The sequence below is a fragment of the Pan troglodytes genome, chromosome 14 (assembly GCF_028858775.2).
Source record: "Pan troglodytes isolate AG18354 chromosome 14, NHGRI_mPanTro3-v2.0_pri, whole genome shotgun sequence".
NCBI classification, from domain to species: Eukaryota; Metazoa; Chordata; class Mammalia; order Primates; family Hominidae; genus Pan; species Pan troglodytes.
This window is the reverse complement of record NC_072412.2, coordinates 22,009,377-22,030,165: the sequence shown is the minus strand read 5'-3', so window position 1 is coordinate 22,030,165 and position 20,789 is coordinate 22,009,377. Positions and strand designations below refer to the sequence as shown.

The 20,789-nt window shown below is 39.0% G+C and overlaps 1 pseudogene; it reads left to right on the top strand.

Annotated features, from left to right (window-relative positions):
- The first annotated feature begins 11,633 nt into the window (after nt 1–11,633).
- Nucleotides 11,634–13,009, top strand: LOC100612407 (inositol polyphosphate multikinase-like; annotated as a pseudogene).
- The last annotated feature ends 7,780 nt before the right edge of the window (nt 13,010–20,789 follow it).

The following is a 20,789-nucleotide window of genomic DNA, read 5'->3' as shown; positions in this document are numbered from 1 at the left end:
TCACTCCTCTTGAGCCATGATTAAGGTGCTTTTACTAAGTCTGGAAACTTTGCCTACACATTATCAGAATGCTTATCTCAAGCATGACACCCTTGCTTTTAGGTGCAGGGAAGAGAAATGCCTTAGAGTAGTTTTGGTATCTCTCTGAATGGCAGAATAATAATAGATAAAACTAGCTGTCCTTCAGTAAGTGCCTACTGCTTGGACCCTTTGAATATAATAGTTCATTACTCTTCACAAAATCGCCACGGGGTAGGCATTAGTTTTATTCAGGTTGCACCCACGGATTTATAAAAACATGTGGCTTACAAGTAAACTATCCTGAAGACACAAAAGCCTTTTAGCAAAGCAAAGATGTATATTGGTGATATATATAATATTGATATTTATATGTCACCAAACATGGTCCTGAATTTTTTAAAAAAATAGGAAAGCTAATGTGCAACAGCTATGTTCACGAATGTTTACAATTGAACGCTTGCCCAATAATTTTATATAAAGTCACATAGCTGTTCTGGAAATTGGCATCATCGTCTGATGTTGAACTGTGATCACGAGTGAGCTAGACCTGGGTTTGCATCACAGTTCTGCGTGATTTGGGGCAAGTTGCTTAATTTCGCTGTGCTGCAGTTTCTTTTACTGTAAGAAGGGCCCGCCACATAGGGGTGTGGGCAAAGCACATAAATGCTTTAACACATATCAAATGTTTAGAGCAGGCCTAACCTCAGAAAACGCTCACAGCGCATTAGCTGGCACCTCTAAGGTCCATCCAGCTCTGGCAGTTATCCTGCCTAACTTCAAGCTGTGTTTAACATTTCGGTAAAGACGCCTGCAGTTCTGAGACTGCACGTGGCTGTCCAGGAGCTGTAAATTCTCAACTACGGACTCCAGGGAACGAGTATCTCCAGAACGGCCGGGGCTGCGGAAGCCCTGGAGCAGCTTCTATACTTTAAAGCGCACAAATGCCATGAAAGCTTGTTAGAAACGGCCTGCTTACCACCCTGAGGTGGCAGGTCTCAGGTGTGGCCCAAGTTTCAAGGTGAACAAGCTCACTGGCTCTCCTGTGCCTGGGCAGAAGCCTGCCCTGGCGGGTTAACTGTTAACTAACGCTGAACTGAAACCCAGGAGGGCCTCAGGCCTGGCAGCAGCCCGGAACAAAGGCCGCAGGCCAGCGGCCTGGCCACCCAGAACGCTGAGTCCACGCCCGCGCCCGGCCAGAAGCAGCTGATCCCGTGAGCCTGCCCCCTGCTCGGCGCGAACAGAACCTACTGTCCCTGAATCCTCGCTACGCCTCCGCATGACACTAAGGCAGCCAGCCAGAGCTCCAGCCACGCGCGGCGCCTGGACTGGGCCGAGATTCCTATGAAATACATAGGAATCCATTAAGTAACATTAGCATGTCATATGTGTTAAATAGCTTCATTTAAAAATATTACAGATATTTTTACAAAATACAAAACTATTACAGTATTTTTATAATATTTTACAAAAATATAACAGTATTAAAAATACTCACCTGGAAGTAAAAGTAAAGTGTGTTTTTTAAAAAAGGGAAAAAACGGACGGGCGCGGTGGCTCACGCTGCACTTTGGGAGGCCGAGGCAGGCGGATCACAAGGTCAGGATATCGAGACCATCCTGGCTAACACGGTGAAACCCCGTCACTACTAAAAATACAAAAAATTAGCCAGTCATAATGGTGGGCGCCAGTAGTTCCAGCTACTCGGGAGGCTGAGGCAGGAGAATGGCGTGAACCAGGGTGGCAGAGCTTGCAGTGAGCCGAGATCCCGCCACTGCACTCCAGCCTGGGTGACAGTGCGAGACTCCGTCTCAAAAACAAAACAAAACAAAAGATGTCCACAGGAAGAATATAAGTGGACAATAAATATTTGAAAGTCAATCCTTTAATATTGAATGAAATGTCAAACAAATTTAACTTATTAAAATAGCTTTTACTGGTGAGTATTTGGAAAATACAGGTTCTTATATTATGCTGTCTGGAGAACATTTAATTACTTGACTTAATTGTAATTCCAGGAATTTATTTCAAGAACTTAATCATAAACATAGAGAAATACTTATACACAACATTGTTAATCAGAATATTACTTTTAAAAGTTAAAAATGAAAAACATAAACCAGTAAGGATTGGCTAAGTGTATAGTAGCGTATTATTATTGTATAGTAGCAATTGAACATCATGTTTCAGAAATATACACAAGGATATGGCAAATTATCCATAAAATGTTCAAAAAAGAATGCTGAAGTTTAATAAATAGACATATTATATGTATGAATGAAGACTGAAAGAAAATATGTAAAAATATTAATAATATTTACCCCTTCTGATGGGATTGTAAGTGACTTACTATCTGCCACTATGCTTTTCTATATTCTCAACTGTTTTGGAAGTACATCGTTTTTATTTTCAAGATAGAAATAAATGGAACTCAAAAAAAGTTTTTCTAGGAGATCTAACTACTGCATAAAAATTTTTCCTAAGATGGGTGTATTTGTCCAAGATGTCACATATGTGGCTCTGAATATGTGTCAATAAAAGGGAGCAAGAGTATTTGGAGTGGATGATCTTTCTCAAAGAAGGTGACAGGAGAAGGTAGCTGAATAATTGCAACACTGTTGCAGAAAGATGAATGGGGGCTCTGCAGAGACCATCTGTGTTTCATCAGAAAGGATTATGACTGCTCCGCCCTTGTATCAGTGAGAAAGCAACATCTTCACTGCATATACAGATTTTCTATAATAAAAATGTTCCTGGCTGGCATAGAGGAATGATCAAAGTCAGAATTTTTTCTTGTAACCAATTTAATTTGACATCTCAAAGAGTGAAACAACAATGTTTTATTTGGGAAATTAATACACACCAGCTCAAATAATGTTTCATTGGGGAAATGAGCTTTGAGCTGGTATGTGTTCTTCATCTACAGGTTAATTAAAACAAGAATTAAAGCACAGTTACATCAGACAAAAGTCAACAGGGTTCAGATTAATTCATTTCATGGATAATCATGAATTGTTAACTTAGAACTTCTTCAGAATTTAGAGAAAAGTCAAAGAATTGGCACACAGAACTTTTCAACACTTCATGCTACTTGCTTTGGAATCCACGTTATTTATTCACTATCTGTTTTCACTTGGAGTATACCCTGGGGCATTTTTGCTTCAGTAGGTCATATGTCAAACTACAGAAACTGCCTTGGTGATGGACACGTCAGTCTGAGGAAATGATCACTTAGACTGGTGAAGGCCAGAGATAAGATGAGATCAATGAAACCATAGATAGGAATGTGTGTTCCTCCCTTTTTGACTTTGATTACCTATCAGTGTTGGTTTATACAAAATAATGTTAGCCTGAAAGATTTTCTAAAGGACTCCTACAAAGGTACCTCTGATGACTCATAAAAATATCTGAATCTTACTAGCCATAGGGAAAATAATGTATTTTCTGTCTTTAAAGTCACACTTTTGGAGTCCAGGAGGCTTCTTGCCAATCTCAGTTATACTGGTTTTGCTCGTATTTATTGGTTATCACCCTATGGACTGAGTGATCAGAAAGGAAATGCCTGCGGTGTGACTCCAGTGTAGTAAGTGCCCATGCAACCTCTGACTCTAAGCACCTCACTGGGTGTCTGTGTGCGTTTGGTTTAGTTTCACAATCTATGGAATGAAGCCATTCAGATTAGGAGCCCCTAGAATTGTGTTGAGGCGATCCAGACAATTAAATGGGAAAATACTGTGTTATTTATTCTGAGTATGAAAGAAACAAAACATGAAAGACAGGGACGACAAGGCGCTGTGATGGGAAGAGCACAGGACTGATGTGAGGGAAACCTGGACACCAGTGCTCAAATGCTACTTCTGTTACTGAATGTCAGTGACTTTGACAAGTCACATCGACTTTCTAAGGGGTTAAACTAGATATTCTCTGAGATACCTTCTAGATTTAATACCCTATACCAAAAAAAAAAAAAAAAAAAAAAAAAAAGAAGAGAAGAAAGGAAAAAAGGAAATGAAGAAATAAAGAAATGCAAAATATTCTGGAAAGACAACTTCCCTGTAGTAAACTGGAAACTAATGATGAAAAGGAGTACGTCTAAGTACAGAAATGTCTGAGCAAAGATAATTATTTGCAAAGACAGTCTCTGTAGACTCCTTTTTTCTGTTTTGTAGGGAGTCGATGTCTTTGAAAAGATCATGAATCTTCATGATCAACTACTGCTGTTGCTTTTCTTTCCCCTTATTTTAAGTAAGACAGGAAAATGGGACACCTAACTACAGAAACCATTCAAGTGGAAAATAATTACATGATCTTATCTAAATCTGGCAGCCTTTTTTATATGACTACCAAACTATAGCTCCTATATTTTGAGATTATTTGCCCTTATATATTTGTTCACATTTTATTTAATGCTTTGTCAACTTTTAATACCAAAATGAATGATGAAAAAATTAAACGAACACACAGGAAAGCAGTTTACAAATGTCTTTTTAAATGGCAGGAGAACCATTGTTGGGTTTATAGCAGGTTATATATCATCCACATGATTGAAAAAAATAGCAAACAACATCATTCAGGAAGAAAATAAAATAGACTAGAAAGGAAACGTAAATTTAGAAATCATAAGAGAAAATGACATAAGCAAGATCAAATTGAAAGAGTCATCCTGAAACGACTCAGATAGAATTAAAACACAAACACCCTAATGCACACAGAATTCAAGTATATGCTCTTTACAACAAACATGAAGCATAATAATAAGAATATAATCAATAGCAATGACCAAGCAAATGTTAACTGAAAGAAATCAAGGGCGATAATATGAACAACAGCTAAAGGAAGCTGGGCAATCCAGCACCTACTAGTAAAAAGGGTCATGTGAGTTCATTTTAAAACACTTAAAGAAAAAAAGTTATTTCCAAGCCAGGCATGGTGGCTCACACCTGTAATCCCAGCACTTTGAGAGGCCGAGGTGGGCGGGTCACCTGATGTCAGGAGTTGGAGACCAGCCTGGGCAACATGGTAAAACCCTGTCTCTACTAAAAATACAAAAATTAGCTGGGCGTGGTGGCGGACGCCTATAATCCCAGCTCCTCGGGAGGCTGAGGCAGGATAATTGCTTGAACCCGGCAGGTGGAGGTTGCAGTGAGCTGAGATTGAGCCATTTCACTCCAGCCTGGGCGACAAGAGTGAAACTCCGTTCCCTGTCCCCACCCGCCCCGCCAAAAAAAAAAAAAAAAAGTTATTTCCCAGATGTACGACTTGTTGTTCAGAAACGTAGCTCCTCTGTTCCATTTCATCAAGTTTTCTAACGTCAATGGCACATGAAAGTAGAAAAAACAAGCTACTGAAAAAAGTAGTGCCTGATGTTACTTATAAATATGAAAAATTGCTGAATAAACAATGAAAAAGGCTGGGCGCGATGGCTCACGGCTGTAGTAATCCTAGTACTTTGGGAGGCCGAGGGTGGATCGCTTGATCTCAGGAGTTCGAGACCAGCCTGGCTAACATGGTGAAACCCCGTCTCTACTAAAATGTAAAAAATTAGCTGGGCGTGGCGGCGTGCGCCTGTATTCCCAGCTACTCTGGAGGCTGAGGCAGGAGAATCACTTGAACTCGGGAGACGGAGGTTGCAGTGAGCCGAGATCGTGCCATTGCACTCCAGTCTGGGCAGCAGAGTGAGACTCTGTCGAGTCAAAAGAATCTGCTCTCTGAATGTAAAAGTAAGTGGACAATGGGAAAAGAGAGTTGAACAGTGAAGATAAAAGTAAAATGAAATGAAAAGAGGTAATGCTGGAAGTAAAAGTTGAAACAAAAGTAAATGGAGTTACAGAAGAAACAACTGACCATGGGGCTGACACTACTGACACTAGATACGCAGCCAGAGGAACTTAGTGAAGGTGAGTTTATCAGTGCAAAGGAGGAGAGCGGTTATGATATAAAGGACAAAGATGTCCGATAGTAAGTGACATTGGCGAAACATCGCTTCACATTACAGGGCTTTCAGAAATACTGCATGACCAAAGATGCAAAGGATTAAATGTGAGCATCTGATCCAGACTTAGAAAGGAGCGTGGAGCGTGACAATGAACCCAGGCATAGAAAAGATGAGCACTCCATAGCAAAAGTTATATGAGGAGGAGAGGAAGGCAAACACCATTCAAACTTTTCTTTGGAAGTTTTAAATAAAGCAATGAAACACTTCAATCCTCAACGTTTCCAATTTTTAAATTATAGTGTACTAAATAAACTTAGCTTTAGTAATGTGTGTTAGTAGCTGACAGCAACAGATTCTTTTCAATATATTCACAAAAGTTTTAAGGCCTTAGAATAATCATAATCTTCCCATTAGTTAATAAGATTGGTTTGCGGCCGGGCGTGGTGGCTCACACCTGTAATCCCAGCACTTTGGGAGGCGGAGGCGGGTGGATCGCGAGGTCAGGAGATCAAGACCATCCTGGCTAACACGGTGAAACCCAGTCTCTACTAAATACACAAAAAAAATAGCCGGGCATGGTGGCGGGCGCCAGTAGTCCCAGCTACTCGGGAGGTTGAGGCAAGAGAATGGCATGAACCTGGCAGGCGGAGCTTGCAGTGAGCCGAGATTGCCTCACTGCACTCCAGCCTCCAGCCTGGGTGACAGAGCAAGACTCCATCTCAAAAAAAAAAAAAAAAAAAAAAAAAAAAAAAGATTGGTTTGCATGATTTCAGCATGGATTATTCTTCTTACACTCCTGCACTACTGTGCAGAGTGAGAACAGACTTTCGGGATTTCACACCAACTGTCAAATGAGAAATAGTGCATCACTATGTAAATATCTTCTGAAGTCATTAAATCAAACCTATCATATATTCTTTTTTTGGGATTACAGGCTCCCGTCACCATGCCTGGCTAATTTTTGTATTTTTAGTAGAGACGGGGTTCACCATGTTGGCCAGGCTGGTCTTGAACTTCTGACCTCGTGATCTGCCCGCCTCCACATCCCAAAGTGCTGGGATTACAGGCATGAGCCACCGTGCCTGACCTAAATATTCTTTATAACATCTCAATTTTAAACCTGATAACATTCTTAAATAAGAAATACTAGCAGACACTTTTAAAGTTAGGAATAATTATTATTTAACCTGGACATGAGTAAGGGAGAAATGATCATTTTAAACTTTACTGAGTACTGCCTGGGAAACAACTGTTAGAATCTACTGAGAATCCACTTGAATCCATCGAAAACTTTAATATAATTTCTAAATAAGTACATAAAGACAATACTTTTTATATGTTAGTAATAACCAAGTAAAATATATTATTAGAGTAAAGGATTATATTTGTTGTAGCAAAATTTCTGATCTAGGAAGCTAGGAAATTATTTGCAACTAAGATGACAGGCAAAATATTGAATTTGTTTAAATATATAAAAAAGTACTGCTAAGATAAAGAACAAAAATTATACAATTTAACCAAAATGTGAACAAAAATGGCAAATAACTATTTGAAAAAATATTTCATCTCGCCTATTTTATTTTATTTTATTTTTGGCTAAAATAGCAAAGATTTTTAATGATAGTTTACTTGTAGTGGCAATGGTGATATTAGATGGATTCAACTATATCTTGCTGAAAAAGATAAAAATGGCTACCTTCTTTAGGAATGTACTTTGGGTTATATGTAAATACCACTGAAACATCCACAGCTATGGTGCTGGGTCAGAAATGTTGAGGGAATTTAGTGAAAGACTTTATAGGTTTAATGCAGATCCTTTGATTGTTTAGGGAAGTCATATAACTACTCACAAATTTGGTGATTCACTGGAGAAATTACGCGACTCAACATATGAGGCTTGCATGGACCAGCATATGAGGGTTCCAGCTGCAAACAGAAAAGTCATGTCCAAGATGTCTCAACTTTGGGAAGCTCACTTGATCCTTGTGATCCATACTGGTCACATGGTTACATGACCAGCAATAGTGTCCCAAACCAGGCATCAGGATCACATCATGAACCTTCAGGTTTACCTTACATAATGCTGACAGTCTGATGCATCCTGACCACTGCCTTGGGCATGCAGAATAGTATCATTAACCAGTTACCATGTGCACATGCCGGGACTTGGTTCTCAGCACTTAGCCAGGAGGCATTACAATGGCTACAGAAAGAAGCAAAAATGATAAAACAGACCTGCTGAGTTATTTTATTCCTTGCAGTTTACCTCTGACCCTTAGTCAGTTTCACCTTACAAAGAAATTATTTATAATACTATTAAATCTGCATGTAGTGTGCCATTTATTTATAGGGTAAAACAGGAATGGTAATGCAAATACATGCATCATTTGCAGAAGTTAGTGAGGAAGGGGGGCAGACTTAAAGAAATAATCGGTTAAATTCAATGTTCCACAACATATTTCTTTTTACTGTTATATAAACTTAATTATTGATTTTTACTTATCTATGGCTATCTTACTTTATGAGAAAACTCTGCAGAAACACCTATTATAGTGATTAATTGATTAATTAAATCTCATTCTTCCTCAGGCCAATTAGTGTCTCTATTGATATTACAACCCAAGGAAGTTTTAACTCAATTTCTCAGTATATTCACTCAACATTAGTACTATCATTTGATGCATTTATATAAGATAGCCAAATTTTACCAATAATCCCAATTTTACACCATATTGGAGTATTATTATGTTATTATTATTATTATTTTTTGAGACGGAGTCTTGCTGTGTCACCCTGGCTGGAGTGCAGCGGCATGATCTCAGCTCACTGCTACCTCTGCCTCCTGGGTTCAAGCAATTCTTCTGCCTCAGCCTCCCAAGTAGCTGGGACTACAGGCGAGTGCCACGACGCCCAGCTAATTTTCATATTTTTAGTAGAGATGGGTTTCACCTTGTTGGCCAGGCTGGTTTCGAGCTCCTGACGTTGTGATCCACCAGCCTCAGCCTCCCAAAGTGCTGAGATTACAGGTATGAGCCACAGTGCCCGGCCTATTATGCTATTATTTACTTATTTATTTATCTGAGATGGAGTCTTGCTCTGTCGCCCAGGCTGGAGTGCAGTGGCGTGATCTCGGCTCACTGCAAGCTCCGCCTCCTGGGTTTATGCCATTCTCCTGCCTCAGCCTCCCGAGTAGCTGGGACTACAGGCGCGTGCCACCACACGCGGCTAATTTTTTGTATTTTTTTAGTAGAGACGTGGTTTCACCGTGTTAGCCAGGATAGTCTCGAACTCCCAACCTCGTGATCAGCCTGCCTCGGCCTCCCAAAGTGCTGGGATTACAGGTGTGAGCCACCGCGCCCAGCCCTAAGCTATACTTTCGTATTGTTAGAAAATAATTGGGTGAGCATTATAGCATTATTAAAATCATGTTAGTAGATTTGGACTTTACCCATATACTAGATATTATTATGAGCTGGGATTGTTACCAGTGTCTTATGATTCTGTTACTTCTGGATTTCAGGCTAACTGGTACAAAGCTAATCTCTTAGCCTCTGTCAGTATGTTTGCACAGATACAAGGTTCCCATCTGGTGTTACATATGTAAAAAAGCTCTCCTTGATTCCACAAGGAGTATACATGTGTTGTTTATTATATTCTTTACACAATATGTCATGTCTTGGTTTATTCTTGGAATAAGAGCATTTAGGGAACATTGATATAAATTGCCTTTGCCTCAAGAAAATTTTCATAAGTTCAGGAGATCACGTATTTTTCAGAAGTGTACTTCTAGAGCTTCTGCTGCAACTAAAATGGTAGGTCACCGCCTATGACTCATTTGACCTCCATTTCAAGAAACATGATTTGAAGGCTTTGTTGGACTAGCTTGCGTGCTCTTTTCCGATAATGAGTTTTTTGTGTTTTGTCATTTTCTAATATGGTAGATTGGGTTTCTATGACCTGATTTACTAGGGCATCTGTCTTAGTCTGTTTTATGTTGCTATAACTGAAATCTGAGGCTGGGTAATTTATAAAGCGAACGAATTTATTTCTTACAGTTCTGGAGTCCCAGAAGTTCAAGGTTGAGTGGCTGCATGTGGTGAGAGCTTTCCTGCTGCTGGGAACTCTCTGCAGAGTCCCAAGGCAGGCATCACATAGTGAAGTGGCTGAGTGTGCTAACCTGCTAGCTCAAGTTTCTCTTCCTCTTCTTATAAAGTCACCAGTCCCTCTCCCATGACAGTCCATTAATCCAGTAGCCTATTAACCTATGTTTGTTTGTTTAGAGATGGGGTCTTACTCTGTCACCCAGCTTGGAGTGCAGTGGTGCAATCATAGCTTACTGCAGCCTTGAACTCCTGGGCTCAAGCAATATTCCTGTTTCAGCCACACCAGTAGCTGGGACTACAGGTACATACCACCAGGCCTGGCTTATTTTTGTATGTTTTTGTAGAGGTGGGGTCTAGCTTTGTTGCCCAGGCTGGTCTCGAACTCCTAGCTTCAAGTGATCCTCCTGCCTTGCCTCCCAGAGTGCTGGAAGCCATCCACCATGTGTCATCACACCTGGCCTAACCTATTAATCTACGAATGAATGAATTCACTCATGAAGGGAGAGCCTTCATGACTCAATCATCTCCTAAAGGCCCCTTCTCTCAATATTGCCACATTGGGGATCAAGTTTCAATAGGAGTTTCTGAGGGGGCAAGCATTCACATCATAGCAGCATCAATAGATTCTGTTCTTTACTATTTGAACATAATTTCTTCCAACTTGTCTATTTTTGCTATCGATCTTTTTCTTTTGAATGTCCTTTATACTGAAGGAAAACTTTGCTTGTCTTACCATGCCTATACCCATACCTATTTCACAGAGAGCTCTTTTTCATCTTGTTGCCCAGTGTCTTTTAATCCACCACACATGCTGTTGTTGTTGAGTGCTAATTGCCTGGGAACAATAAAAATACATACTTTGTACCCCAAATTGTCGGGTCCTCTATACTAAGGTCAAATGTGTAGTGGTCATTCATACACATTTTAGTGTGCCACAAAGCTTCCCATAACCCCCATTGTCTCGCTGTAGAGTTAACCTCAGTTGGGATGTGAGCCCAATGCTTTAGCAGCATCTGAAGTAATTTTTTTTTTAAATCTTGTATGACATCTGTCCATCCATAAAGACAAAGGTTTAAGTTCTTTTATACATTACACTAGGAGATAGCTGCCTCTATTTGTTTTCCATTATACTCAGGAACCTAAGCATTTGGCCATCAGATTAATGACACAACGATTAGTCTGCCTGCCTGATATGACTGTACATCATAGCTGCCAGAAGGGAGAAACTCTCCGAGATCCCTCCTTAATTGCAATCTAATTGATATGTCCTGTAAAACAAGAACCAAAAGACTTAAGGGACATTAAGAGAGTCCTGCTTAGTCTGTCTACTGGGCAGCGCCGGGGCCTGCGGCTGCACAGGAGCCGGAGCCCGGAGCCGCGCTCCGCCAAGAGTTGGGCAGACGCCCCCCTCCCCTGGTCGTCATGGGCCCCCTCCCGGGGCCTCAGCGGGCACCAGCCGCGGGAACCCCCGGGCCTCCTCGTGCCCGAGCCTGAGCGACCCTCGGGTTCTCCGGCGCCCCCTCCCTCGCCCTATTTTTTTCCTGCTCTCGCTACCGCTACCGCTTCTGCTCTCGGTTATGGCAAAAGAGCCACCATCACCCCTCCGGGTCGAGGCGCCAGCCCCCCGGAAATGCGGGCCCCACCGGCGATCGAGGCCATCCCTGAGGGCACCGGGCAGCCGGCGGGCGGCAGACTCCGCCTCCTCAACGGCTAAGTGCCCCTCTCGCATCAGGTGGCCGGACACATGAACGGGAAGGACAAGGTGGGTATACTGCAACACCCAGATGGCACAGTTTTGAAACAGTTACAACCACCTCCAAGGGGCCCAAGAGAGCATACGGTTTATGCTGCTGACTGTTCTGATGGTGTTCTTCTAGAGCTACGAAAGTATTTGCCAAAATATGGCATCTGGTCACCTCCCACTGCACCAAACGATTTATACCTAAAACTGGAAGATGTGACACATAAATTTAATAAGCCCTGTATAATGAATATAAAGATAGGGCAAAAAAGCTATGATCCTTTTGCCTCATCTGAGAAGATTCAGCAAGTACCCATTAATGGAAGAGATTGGGTTTCTTGGTGCTTGGCATGAGGGTTTACCATGTTCATTCCGATAGCTATGATATACAAAACCAGCATTATGGAAGAAGCTTAACAAAAGGAACTATAAAGGATGGAGTCTCTGGATTTTTTCATAATGGGTACTGCTTAAGAAAAGATGCTGTTGCTGCCAGTATTCAGAAGATTGAGAAAATTCTGCAGTGGTTTGAAAACCAGAAGCAGCTTAACTTTTATGCAAGTTCATTACTATTGGTTTATGAAAGTTCATCTCAGCCAACCACTACAAAATTGAATGACAGAACTTTGGCAGAAAAGTTTTTGTCCAAAGGACAACTGTCAGACACAGAGGTACTAGAGTACAATAATAACTTTCATGTATTAAGTTCCACAGTGAATGGAAAAATAGAGGCTTAAGTGGGCAAAAACTTGTCCAAGATGTATGCTCGTCACAGGAAAATGTATACAAAAACCATCACAGTCAGACTTCAATGAAAGTTGAAAATCTGGAGCAAGACAATGGGTGGAAAAGCATGTCACAGAACATTTAAATGGAAATGTACTTTCCCAACTGGAAAAAGTTTTCTACCATCTTCCCACTGGTTGCCAAGAGATTGCTGAAGTAGGAGTGCGAATGATAGATTTTGCTCATGTGTTCCCTAGCAGCACAATAGATGAGGGATATATTTATGGGCTAAAGCATTTAATTTCTGTACTTCGAAGTATTTTAGACAATTGAATCCTCTGTTGCAGTCTTTTTAAGGGGTGGGCCAATCATAATGAAGAGGAGCAGTCAATATCTCTGCACCTTTAATGCTATGTAAAAAATTTGTATTGTGAGTCAACATTTTATTTGTCTTTATACTTTTGGAAGAAAGGTTAACTTTTTTATACTCTTTCTCAGGAAAACTAATTATTTGTTCATTAGAAAGCTATGAAGAATAAAGAAACTTAGGAATGTTAAGCAGGGAATGTGGTGGTACATGGCTTAAACATCTTTTTTGGCTCAAGCAAAATGCAAATCATTATTCAGTCATTAAGTGTTTAGTTAGCTTTCTGTAGCCAATTCATGTCCAAATCTGTCCACCCAGCCTTGACAGTGAGCCATATCTAAAATATTACATTATTAGAACACCTACCAAGATCTCGAAAGCACAGGTTGTTGTTCTTAGTATTGCTATGTATGAAGTTACTAAAACTGGTGAAAATTCTACTTCAGAAATAAGTGATGTTTAGGTTTTATATTAAAAGTTCGGACCAGCATATCAAAGGGTGCTTCTTAGTGAAATGATTTAGAATTGTTGCATTCCAAAAGCAGGTTTTCTCTTTAATTTTTACATCTCTCTCTCAAAATATTATACTTCATGAAAAAGACAGTTGATGTGGATGACAACAGCAAAGTCTCGAAATTAAGGGCACACTAATTGTCCTTACTGGGGTTAGGGGAAGAGAGAGGTTATTTTCAAGGAACACAATATTTTTCTTTACAATCTTTCATTTATGAGAAAATTGGAATATAAATTTATAACATTGTGAAAAGTATCATAAACCATATAACTTTTTATCTAAATGCAGCTTTAAAAAGTAAATAATTGAAGTTTTATTTCTCCTCTAAATAACTTGAATTGTTTTCTTTAAAAATTTATGTATTTATATGTCCCCATTTAGTTAAGTGGTAGTGTAAATGTATGTTGTTAAAAGCGGTTTCTCGGAATTATAGTAAACAATGAAAGATAATATCTAATTAGGTTGTTATCAAAAATACTATGTGTAAATTAGTCCCTCATATAGGGTTTGGTGCGTATCTAAATTCATGCTTCTATTTCACTCTTGTTCAAAACAGTTTTATATTATTTTGAACAGTGAAATTATAACTTAATTTCATGGGGACAGGGACAGTACTACAGTTCCTGGAAAAATTAGATTTGTATTATCTTTGTTTCCCACCCACCACCTTAAAAAAAAAATCAACCAGTTATTTGTCATTGAAAACATTTAAAACATTTGAGTCTTCAAATACATATGACGTGAATGTTGTCATTACTTGCACTTTGATTCACTAATAACATTTCTAGGGAGTTATACATTTTGTCATATTTCTGGAAAATTATTTTGGGGATGTAAATTGTTTCTCCTATTTTTCTTCTAGAGTTACAAATTGAATTTTTAAATCTGAGTACCTTTGTTGTGGTGTGGAGAAAATTATCACAATTTTATCTTTATTTTACCTTCTCAACCTTCTCTGGGGGTGCTTTGCAAATGCCTGAGTCCAAACAGAAGAACCAAATAAATGCTCTATGAACTCTATCCTTAGTAAATCTATTAAACCTGAATAACTTAAAAGATCATGTGCATTTTGGCCGGGTGTGGTGGCTCAGGCCTGTAATCCCAGCACTTTGGGAGTCCGAGGCAGGCAGATCACGAGGTCAGGAGATCGAGACCATCCCGGCTAACACAGTGAAACCCCGTCTCTACTAAAAATACGAAAAATAGGCCGGGCGTGGTGGCAGGTGCCTGTAGTCCCAGCTACTCAGGAGGCTGAGGCAGGAGAATCACGTGAACCCGGGAGGCGGAGCTTGTAGTGAGCTGAAATCGCGCCACTGCACTCCAGCCTGGGCGACAGAGCGAGACTCCATCCAAAAAAAAAAAAACAGATCATGTGCATTTTGTAATAGAAAAATTTGATTTTAATTTTTTATTTAGAATTGGTGTATTTATCATAGGGACTTCCAATTTTTCTTCACTTTTCAAATGAATATTGGCTATAGTTTTATGAATGAATGAATTTCAAGTCATAATTAACAATCAGAAAATTTTTAGTTTCACTTCTTTCTTTTACAATATGGACTTTTGTTGTTATTTGGATAGTGGTTCAATAAATCTTAAGCTCAGATAATTAAATACTATTTTGAGCCTTAACAAGATACTGAGGCTTTTTTTGTATGGGATAATATCAACCTATGCACAATGAATTAAATAAACTTAAGTATTATCAGACTTTTTGCACATTTTAGCTCAACAAAATCTGAATTAACTGTTCAACTTTTTTTATCTGTATTTGGAAATATAATTTTGTAAAATCAATGTCCTACCTTTTTGATACAATAGATCATGTTTTATTTTTAATAAAGCAAGAAGCCCTTTTATCTGTTGTTTTTCAGGGAAGGGATTAATATTTAATTCTGTTTGTTTACATTTGTTATCATTGTTATCCAATGCTCATTTTATGTTGCTTTATAAGTAAGCTTAGGTATAACAGAATAAGTATCTGTTTATGTAATCTACATGTGACTATTTTAGTCTCTCTCAGTCACTTAATATTGTGCTGAAATTTACCACTGTGGGGATGAATGATCACTACTCACCAAGCATATTTGAACATGTAAATGCTTAAGAAATAAGCACAATACGGATATAGTTTGGGTTAATAGGATTCTTACAGTTTTTTCCCCTATGAAACATAAGTAATGATTTTAGTGTATTTCTTATGGAATACACGTATTTAAAAAGGACTTTAAGAAATTGTGGATGTGAATAATACCTTTTTCTAATAAAAATTTAAATTGTATAATAGTTTTATAATAAAGTATTTAATTGATATTTTAATATGGATGGACATTGCATAGATTCAAATAAATTAAAATAAATGATAAATGCTAAATATTTTACCTAAATAGTTTTTCAAGAAACAGTTATGAAAATGTGTATATTAAATGGCTCTATTGTGGAGCTTGTGGTATTTCAACTCAGTATTCATTATTCTTTGTTTTGTGTGTCTGGAAAGATTGTACTTACTTTTCCTCTTTACCCTACAATTTGTTCTTATGGGGCTCTAAACTGTTCAACTGAATAAGAACCTTTGTCTGTATTTCGAGTGAGCATAATTTAGTATTTTATGATTTCCAAGATGATGTTCTTATGTCTATCAAGTCTATGTATCAAATTTATAATATCATTTAAGAGAAAGGAATTTCCATAGATACTTCAGTTGCAATTTTTTGTTTCACACAGCTGAAAATGCATTTGTTTTTAGGGGTTGGAATATTATAGAAGAGTAGGATGAAAGAAAACGATAGAACAACGAAAGAATTCTGTTTGTGAAATTACAGGAATTGTGTCCACTATAGTAAAGCATTGTCATCATTTTAATACATTTTCTCTTAGTAGCTTGGCATTTTATACTTTAAAACTTGATTTGCTTTAAAAGTTGTTTACAATGCTTACCTTCGTTCTCGAGTGCCTTTAGCTTTGATTTGATACGTTTGTACCCTAAGTTACCCTTTCTATTACATGTTTTTGATGTTTTCATAGCCTAGGAAACACCGATTCCTTTTTAATAATTGTCAATCTGGTTATCTAAAGAGGTAACAATTATCTGTTAATGCTTTGGAAAAACAAGTGGGGTTGCCTTTGGAGGCCAGGCTTCTAGTTCATTCAAAGGTATTTCTTGGATTTATGCCATGTGTTAAGCATTTTTAGCCCCCAGTATTACAACTGTGAACCAAACAGATAAGGCCCTAACCATTTTCAGCATTCTCTTTGGATGGGGTGGGATTGGGGACTTAATTGAAATAGAGATATAGAAAAATAGGCATGTAAATAAGATAATAAGGTTGAAATGAAGCAGCCAACAATAGTTGAAGTTAGAAGTAATATTTTGCAGTATTGTAACCTCTATTTAAGTTTGGGTAGTAGTTACAGATAGCATAAAAAAGCCTTGATTTTTCACTTTCCTTGCTGGCAAAGGTATGTTTATTTAGACTGTCCATTTAAAGTAATGTTTAACGTAAACATTACTGTGGAAAACATTCCATTACATATTCCCAAGCAAATGAGCTGCATCTTCTTTACTGTATTTTACAATTTAGCACAACAGTTTGAGGCCTCAGTCTTCACATCACTGGTATTTTAAATTTGGCAATGAATATGAAATTACTTTTGACTTACAGACTGATTATATTGAAAATGCATTAATGTCTTAGAAAAGTTTGGAGCCTTTATCTTTTTTTGAGTTAATATTTAAATTCTCATTACTTATTTTAATAGCCTGTACTAAGTGAAAATATTACTTATGCATGCAAACAAATCACTATAGGCTTTCAAGACTTTTCTTTAATTTTAAATTTTGTCATCATTGAGGTTTAAATTTTTTACCTGCTCTCCACTTAAAATTTATGTTAACAGTTTGTGAAGTGAAATAGTTTTAAGTATGATGTATGATGCACCTGCAGATAAATGAAAATGGTGTGCACAAAGACACTTTACTATGGGAACTGTACTGGAAGATTTATGAAAGCATGTGAAATTGCACCTAAAATTGTGTTATTAGTGACTATAAGCAGCAATGCTAAATTTATTGTACTTGATGAATGAATGTATTTAGTCTAGTCACAGTTACTTTGTTAAATGTATAAATGTCTTTAGGGTTTTTTTTTTTAAATGTGTTTGTAATTTGTTGTATTGTGGGGGTGTATTTGGACTGCAGGGGTTATTGTCAATGTGTGATTTGTGTTTTTATTTCATAGAATCATCTAATGTGTCATATCAATTTTTATACGTGATATTTACATAATTCCAATAACTGTATATTTGACTACCTATTAAAATGTTTTGCGTTGGAAGAAAAAAAAAAGAGAGTCCTGCTTACTCATCAGGAATTGTTCCTTTTTCTTTAGCACAACATGGGAGAAATGTGTCCCCTGGAGAGATGGCACTTAGGGATGCTGGTTGCCTTTCTGCTTAGTAAGATTTCAGAATTGGTGCAACGTTAGCAAAAGTATTACGTCCCCCTCTGAACATCTGGAATTTAAGCTGAGAGAAAACATTATTCTCTTGCTCTGAGGAACTCTCAAGGCACTGATATAGTGCTGGATATTCCCTTCAACAGTGTCCATATATTCCACACTTTGCATTCAGGTATTATCTCTTTTTTTTTCATTTATCATTAATTTTGACCCAAATTTTTCCACCTTAGGAGGAATCTGGTGCACCTGTTGTGCTGGCCAAATTGCCAGTAGCCTAGTATGTGAGTCTCCCTCAGTCCATTCAGATGGAGGACAGTTAAACAGGTACAAAATTAGTGGACTACTGCATCCATGAAGGCCTCACCATCAAATTCAGCTTTAATCCTAATTTTGCTGAGTGAGGATAAGGAGTTTGGCAAAGACAAGGGCTACCAAATACTCCATGTTCTCCTCTACACTCCCTGGCTTCCCCTGCTTTTAGGACAGGCTGTGGGCTTAGTTATTGTCAATGGACTCTGAAGAGAAAGATATATGTTTCTTCCGGCCTGAAGCAGTTAAGAATATTGCAACTCTGGCAACCCTTCCTCTGTCGTGGAAACCTCAGAAACCACGGCCGGGCGCGGTGGCTCACGCCTGTAATCCCAGCACTTTGGGAGGCCAAGGCAGGCGGATCACCTGAGGTCAGGAGATGGAGACCAGCCTGGCCAACATGGTGAAACCCCGTCTCTACCAAAGATACAAAAATTAGCCGGGCGTGGTGGCAGGTGCCTGTAATCCCAGCTACTCTGGAGGTTGAGGCAAGGGAATTGCTTGAACCCTGGAGGTGGAGGTTGCTGTGAGTGGAGATCGAGCCATTGCACTCCAGCCTGGGGGACAAGAGCGAGACTTCGCCATTCCCTTACCATAAAAAAGAAACCACACATGTTGAAGTGCCGGAATAATAAGATCAGAGAGATCTGAGTCTCTGAGAACCAGATGGAGTTTCAAAAAATGAGAGATTTTCAAGAAAAGTTGGCCGGTGCGGTGGCTCATGCCTGTAATCCCAGCACTTTGGGAGGCTGAGGCAGGCAGATCATCTGAGGTCAGGAGTTTGAGACCAGCCTGGCCAACATGGGGAAAGCCTGTCTCTACTAAACATACAAAAATTAGCCAGGCATGGTGGTGAGAGGTGAAGCCAGCTGGACTTCTGGGTCGGGTGGGGACTTGAAGAACTTTTCTGTCTTCCACGTGGTTTGTAAAATGCACCAATCAGTGCTCTGTGGCTAGCTGGACGTTTGTAAAATGGACCAATCAGCACTCTGTAAAAAGGACCAATCAGCACTCTGTAAAATGGACCAATCAGCACTCTGTAAAATGGACCAATCAGCAGGACATGGGCAGGGACAAATAAGGCAATAAAAGTTGACCGCCCCAGCCAGCGGCAGCAACCGGTACCGGTTCTCTTTCATGGAGCTTTGTTTTTTTTACTCTTCACAATTAATCTTGCTGCTGCTCATTTTTTGGGCACTTGCCATCTTTAAGAGCTGTAACTCACCTGAAGGTCTGCGGTTTCATTCTTGAAGTCAGCCAGACCATGAACCCACCAGAAGGAACAAATTCTGAACACGGTGCAGGCCTGCAATCCTAGCTAGTTGAGAGGCTGAGGTAGGAGAATTGCTTGAACCTAGGAGGTGGAGGTTGCTGTGAGCTGAGCTCACACCATTGCGCTCCACCCTGGGTGAGAAAGCAAGACTGCATTTCAAAAAAAAAAAAAAAAAGTCTTAAAAGACTTTTAATATCACCACATTCGTTCCAAGTATAGTTGAGTTTCTCTATTCACGGATTCTGAATCTGTGGATTCAACCAACCAGGAATTGAAAATATTTTTAAGAAATGGATGGTTGGGTCTGTAATGAACCTGTACAGTACAACGTTTTTTCTTGTCATGATTCTATGAAAACACAGTATAATGACTATTTACATATCATCTTTACTGTATGAAGTGTTATAAGTAATCTAGAGATGATTTAAAGTGGGAGAGAATGTGCATAGGTTATATGCAAATATACTATTTTATATCAGAGATTTGAGCATCTGTGGATTTTGGTATACTAGAGGGGTCCTCAGACCAATCCTCCATGGATGCTGAGAGACAACTGTATATTCTATAAAGAAGATTTAGTTGGCGATGGATAAACCAAACTAGGTCTCTCCTGGGGACCTGAGGAACCACTGTTGTCTTTCTGAGGACCAGAGGAACAAATAATATAAGGAGGTCTGCAGAGAGTGTGGACCTTAATTTCTAAATTCTTTTATCTTCAACACACTTTAGTTCAACAAACCTGTCAAGGTCATTCTTTGGAGGAAAATAATCTCTTCAAGAAATGGTGCTGGTGTGGCCGAGCGAGGTGGCTCACACCTGTAATCCCAGCTCTTTGGGAGGCTGAGGCAGGTGGATCAGGAGGTCAGAAGATCAAGACCATCCTGGCTAACACAGTGAAACTGCGTCTCTACTAAAAATACAAAAAATTAGCCGGGTGTGGTGGTGGGCACCTGTAGCCACAGCTACTCGGGAGACTGAGGCAGGAGAATGGTGTGAACCCAGGAGGCAGAGGTTGCAAATTGGGCTGCTTTTCTATTTATGTAAAAGGGCCATTAATATCTTTATAACACTTGCATTGAATTTGTAGATTGCTTGGGGAATATTAATATCTTAACAATATTGTATTCCAATCGATGAACATGAGATGTCTTTCTATTATTTAGTTCTTCTTGAATTTCTTTTAGCAATGTTTTGTAGTTTTCAGTATATACTTTCACTTTCTTGGTTTCATTTCTTTTACTTTCCTGGTTAAATGTATTTCTCGGTATATAGGTATTCTTTTAGGTACTACTGTAAATAATATTGTTTTATTTACCTTTTCACATTGATTTGTTGCTGGTATATTA